The following is a 6,541-nucleotide window of genomic DNA, read 5'->3' as shown; positions in this document are numbered from 1 at the left end:
CCTGGAAATCTCATATCAGATATATTCAGCATAAAATAGCAAAAAATATATTGATATTGGCAAGGGTTAGATATATTTTGGATGGGAAAGCACTACGCATTTTGTATTCTTCATTGATTTTACCATACTTAGAGTATGGCGTTGAAAACTGGGGAAATACATACAAAAGCTCACTTCAACCATTGTATATATTACAAAAAAGAGCGATAAGAATTGTGCATAAGATGGGGTATAGGGATCACACCAATGGAGCTTTCATACAGTCTAAATTGTTAAAATTTTTTGATTTAGTGGGATATAAGACTGCAGTGTTTATGTATAAAGCCAGGAACAATTTATTACCTGGTGGAATTCAAAAACTATTTAATGAAAGGGAAGGGGGATACAATTTAAGGGGTCAGTTAAATTTAAAAATTCATGATTTACATGATCATTTACATGAGATCCTCTGACCAAATGCTCTTCAGAATTCTTGTGTCAAGGTTAAAATACTCAGTGGTAGCCCCTACACTCTGGAACAAGCTACCACTTGATTTTAGAGCTGCCTATGATTTGGACAAGTTTCACACTCTGTTAAAGACTCACTCGTTCTCTCAAGTGTTCGACATTGTCTTGGACAGATTCTTTTTGTCTATTGTCTTCTGTTTTAAGTTTTTTCTGCCTTTTTATGTGTTTCTATTTTATTTTGAAAGGTTCCATATAAATAAAGATTGCTTGCTTGTTTGCAAACTGAGGTACGACAGGCAGTGTTGTATGTAAATGGATTTGCAAGTTTTGGACTGAACCAGTCCTGCATGTTCTTTTATGCAGAATGCTCAAAGACAAATCTGTCCTTTAAGATATTTATTACAATATTCAAGAAAAGCAATACAGAGCTCTGGATTCCGTTTCTATCTGAAGCCCTATCACAGAAGTATAGTGCACAACTGCTGCAGGAAGCTGGAACCGCGAGTTTCCTCTCCACAGAGAATTTATAATACAGTCATGCAAATGCAAAGATCTTGACGCCATCCGTGCTGTCCTTCATCCTCGTACCTTGGTTGGTTTGTTGACCTCGTTCTGACCCCTCATTTGGTGATCTTGTTGCCAGGCAGATTTTGATCTGTGAAATTCTGAGAATAACATCCTGACCTTCTGAACCAGACATTACCCTCCTACGTACGTCTTTTACAAACAGTTAGTTGTTGTCTGCAGATTTAGGAACAGCGGCAGCGTTGCTATGCGACCGTGGTCTAGTTCCTGTATGTGGTTTCCTGTCTATTTCTTACAGCCTTACACAGGTCTCCTCACACTCTTCTTAAAGACAAGTGAACTGGTTAAAACAAAAGTAAATTATAAAGCATATGATACTAAAATAAACATGTAGATATATTTGTTAATGCAGATTATAATGTCAATCATAGAAGGCCAAGCATTTCATATAATGTTGATAAATGTTGATAATCTGAAGCTAAAACAATAAGACCTCATACCCACTCACATCTTTCGTGCAGACAGTTCAGTCATCTCAGTCTGCATCTGCGCACTTCCTGTTGTTCTCAGTCTGCACTCAGACACACAGCATTTCTAGTGCACAGGTCAAGCCATTACAAAGGTCAAGCAGATTAAACAATCTTTTAAACAGTTTTGGAAATACATAACATAGCACTATATCATTTTATCAAGAATTTCTTTCTACACAAGGAATCCCAAATATCATGAATTTTATGTTCATTTTATTTATACTTTTTTTTTCTTGTGTGCACTTTCTTGGCCGATCAGGGACTCTGTCGACTCATTATTTTAGGCAATATAAATAAACAGACTTTTAGCAGATGGATGATTATGTAGATTATTACTACTGACACCTGAAGCACAGCTTAGCTTTGCCCTTAGAGAACTTTATTCAGCTAAATGCTCAGGTCATATACAGCACTGAGATCCTCAGTCCATGGTTACCATACATTCATAAGCAAATTTAATCTTCAGATTAAACTGTACAGCTGCTCTATACACAACGAAAAGGAGACTGAATGTGTGTATTCTGGCGTTGTGGCAGCTCTCACTAGAGAGTTGTTTGCTCCTACAGCAGCTATTACCTTTTGCCTTACCCAGTCCATTTGCTGTCAGGGAAGCTGTAGAGTTTCTTTATGATGACAAACCTGGTAATAAAGGTGAGCTCTGTGGCTTCTGGCTTTCTGAGAAAGTGTGTTCTCTCAGATATGGACTGGATGACCATGGACTGTGGGAAGGGAGCCACTCTGACACCTTGGCACTGCTCTGTAGTTACAGTACAACACTGAGATCAGGCATTACAACTAGTTCATATCATATAATGTCATATAATGACAAGGCTCCATCGTATCTTAAAGACCTCGTAGAGCCTTATCATCCTAACAAAGCACTTTGCTCTCAGAGTGCAGGTCTACTTGTGGTTCCTAGAGTCCACAGAAGTAGAATGGGAGGCAGAGCCTTTAACTATCAAGCTCCTCTCCTATGTAACCAACTTCCAGTCTCAGTTCGGGAGGCGGACACCCTCTCTACCTTTAAGATTAGACTTAAGACGTTCCTTTTTGATAAAGCTTATAGTTAGGGTTGGATCAGGTGACCCTGAGCCTTCCCTTAGTTATGCTGCTATAGGCCTAGGCTGCTGGGGGGCCCCATGATGCTCTGAGTTTCTCTCCCCTCCCCTCCCCTCTCCACTCCTCTCCTCTCCTCTCTCTCCCTATGCTTCTATATGCCACCATTACACATTACTAACTTTGTCTCCTCTCTCTCGTAGTGTGCCCTCTCTCTCTCTTTGTACCTTTCTGGTACCTTTCTTGTACCCTGGAGCTCTGCGTCCCTGACAAGCAGTCACCAGCCACATCAAACACTGATCAGGTGATCAGTGTTTGATTGTTTGTTTTGTCTTGTTGCTTTTCTTCTTTTGTCTCTCTTCTATCCACTCACCCCAACCGGTCGAGGCAGAAGGCCGCCCACCAAGAGCCGGGGTCTGTCAGAGGTTTCTTCCGTTAAAGGGAGTTTTTCATCCCCACTGTCGCCAAGTGCTTGCTCAAGGGGGATTTGTTGGGTTTTCCCTATGTAATAATATTGATAACAGTAAGGTCTAGACCTTACTTTGTAAAGTGTCCTGAGATGACTTTTGTTGTGATTTGGCGCTATACAAATAAAATTTGATTTGATTTGATTTGATATCTGTTCTTGACATTCTTTGTTCATTATGTGCATTCTTCCTCTTAAAGCCTGTAATGCCTGAGAATGAGCATTTCTTTGTCTAACTTTATCAAATTGTTTATCTGCTGTGATGAACACACTGTTTCATTGAGATGTATAGCAGCCCAAAAAGATGGAGTTTGGCTTTCCTTTATCTGTAACTACCATTTCTCCATTGCTGTAAAAATGTGGATTTTTACTCTGTGAAAAATAAGCAGATGCACACACACAAAAAATAGAAGCCTTTCTGTGCAGAGGATTACACTAGCGGTGTATCAGTTTGTTCTTTGACTCCATACTCCAGAAAAGTTGGAGTGTTGGTGAGTATGTGAAACTCTGTTGTTCAGATACTGTAAACTGGGCTTTGACACTAATGTATTTTTGATAGACGTGTTTTAAATCAGTTTTGTTAGCAGCAGAAAGCAGTGAGATGAGTGTAAAATCAATGAATAAAAAATGGAGTTGTCCTCCTGGCTTACTCCAGGACTGCCAGTAAACCAAACACTGCTTAGCATTTAGGTGTTAAAGCTCTGAATGCACTTCTGATTTTCAGACTTGAAAAACATCAGCAAATATAAAAATAATTAGCTCTAAACCACTAAAGCTGATATTTGAAACAATCTGAAGCAAAAATGGTAAGGTACTGCAATAGCAGAGTTCGTATTTGTTTCATAGCTTTAACACCTAGTTTAAAGCTGCAGTAAATAATTTTTTATGACCAATTGATCAGATGAATATTTGGCAGGTTCAAATCCCAAAAAAATATGCCCACTTGAAATGTTCTGGTTTGAAGCAACAAGTGAGGATATCAGGCTTGGATAGTAGGAAGTTGACCCGAAGACCGTGGTGTTTATGGCAGAAAGGCTTATTCATAATGAAAGTTCTTTAGTCAGTGTCAGCATTTGTAGAATAAAATAGAGATTCAGATTTTACACTATTCACAGTAATGCCTGAGAATGAGCATGTATTATGTGCACACTGTAGCTCCATGAGCCTAACATTAGCTTGTCATGTTTTTTCCTTTACTGATCACATTTTATCATATGAAGAACACTGTTATCATCAGTGATTAAAGACATTTAAAACTGAACTCCAAGGACACCTGGTTTAAATCGGGTACAGTCGCTGACTTATTTCACCTTTAGATACAGGATAAAAATGCTGCTCTACAAACATACACACACATCAGCAAGCTCTCAGGAAAATGCCTCAATGAACTCTGCACTGCTAATAATATTAGTTAGCAGAATAGCAAAACTGACAAGATAAACTGTTTTCTTTTGAAATTAAATGGTTTCTATTAATAGGATTGCAGTAGAACAAGGGCATCATTCTATTATTTCAAACACAACTTAGCTTGACCACAGCATACCATAATACTGTTTATAACACAACACGGAGCCTCTTTTTTTGTGCTGTACACGCTGACAATATGTATAGATTTCACTGATCTTAACTCATCTCAGCATTTAAAATGTAGAATTATTTCTCTACATATGCATTATTATGAGAAAAAATCCTTTATCTCCTTTAAAATGGTTAGAGTAAATTCTGCTAGATCATTTGGGAGATGCCAGGCTGCTTGTGGGATTGCCTTTGTAGTAGTTTGAGTTAGATTCAAGTTAGGATCTGATACAAACTAAATTAATTCAGATCAATCCCAGTTTAAATAATCATTTAATATTACAATTATTCTGAGCAGGGTAGTAGTTAGGTACGGGTAGATAGGTAATCTGGTAGTTAGGGAACAGAGAACATAATCACTCCTCCTGCAATGGAATTGATAAGGTATTAAATAAGACAATTGTCACAGAGTCAGTCTGTACCTTGTGACCAACAATAACTGTCAGTAAGAGTCCAGAGTCCAAGTCCTCTATGTTCTGCATCTTTCAGAGTGCTGCTGTTCTCATGTGTTTAATAAAATTCTGCAGGATTGCATGAGGAAGCTAGAAAATTACATTTTCTGAAGAAAATGTATATGGATGCTGAGTGCTTAAAAATCGCCCCGAAAATGCTGAACATTTTGACACCTGAATGCTTTTGCTAGCTGAAAGTATGCTGAAGTTGGAATTTCCCCATTTATTTGAATGGGGTAATATTTTCAGAATAAAGCTAAATATTTCAGGAGTGTGAAGTTGAGAAAAAATTCTGAAGAGAAGCATGAATGTCCTTGAGGAGCTGAACATTTTAATACCTGAAATAGCTGAAAGTATGCTGAGGTAAAATTATCCAATTCATTTGAATGGGCAAGATTTTCAGAATAAAGCTAAATATTTTAAAAGTATGAAGTTTAGAAAACTTCTGAATAGAAACATGAATGTCCTTGAGGAGCTGAACATTTTGATAGCTGAAAGTATGCAGAAGTAGAATTTTCCCATTCATTTGAATGGGGCAGAATTTTCAAAATAAAGCTAAATATTTTAAAAGTATGAAATTCAGAAAACTTCTGAATATAAGCATGAATGTCCAAGAGGGGCTGAACATTTTGATAGCTGAAATTATGCTTCAGTAGAATTTCTCCCATTCATTTGAATGGGGCAAAATTTTCAAAATAAAGTTGAATATTGTAAATGTATGAAGTTTGGAACATCTCTGAAAAGTAGCACGAATGTCCTTGAAGAGCTGAACATTTTGATACTTGAAATAGCTGAAAGTATGCTGAAGTTGAATTTTCCCAGTCATTTGAATGGGGCAAAATTTTCAGAATAAAGCTAAATATTTTAAAAAGTATGATGTTTAGAAAAACTCTGAATGGAAGCACACCTGTTCTTAATAAGTTGAACATTTTGATACCTTTCCTAGCTGAAAGTATGCTGAACTAGTTAAACGCCGAAAAACGTACGGAAGAAACCAGAATAATACAGTTTTTCTCAAATGCTAAAACACAAAAGCCAATCCTCTAAACCAAATGACCAGTTATCTAAACACATTTACTAAATCTAGCCATCATTTTCCAATATCATAAACACATTTCACATGAAGACACAATTCACAAAACACAATCCTCCGTTCTCATAAATCTTAACACATTTTTCTTTGCTAAAACACAAGTTGCAAAAGAACTCTGCTCATATTCTCAAATGAAAGCTCATGTGGTGCAAAATGCTTGCCACAGTCAGCAATATTTGAACACAATGAACACACCTGGCGTCATTCATTACACACAACGACTCCAAATTGAAGACACTTGTTGCTAATGCTGTGACCACATGTACAAAAGCAAGTTCAGAGTGCACAGTTTGCTGAAGATTCCAAACAAACACAATGGATAAAGGCAGAGTAAGGGGAAGAGGAATTCGAGTCAGAGGAGGGAGAAGAGCTGGCCATGGAAGAAGAGGAGCAGGCC

This window comes from Monopterus albus, unplaced genomic scaffold (assembly GCF_001952655.1).
Source record: "Monopterus albus unplaced genomic scaffold, M_albus_1.0 scaffold436.1, whole genome shotgun sequence".
Taxonomy (NCBI): domain Eukaryota; kingdom Metazoa; phylum Chordata; class Actinopteri; order Synbranchiformes; family Synbranchidae; genus Monopterus; species Monopterus albus.
This window is presented reverse-complemented; position numbering follows the sequence as displayed.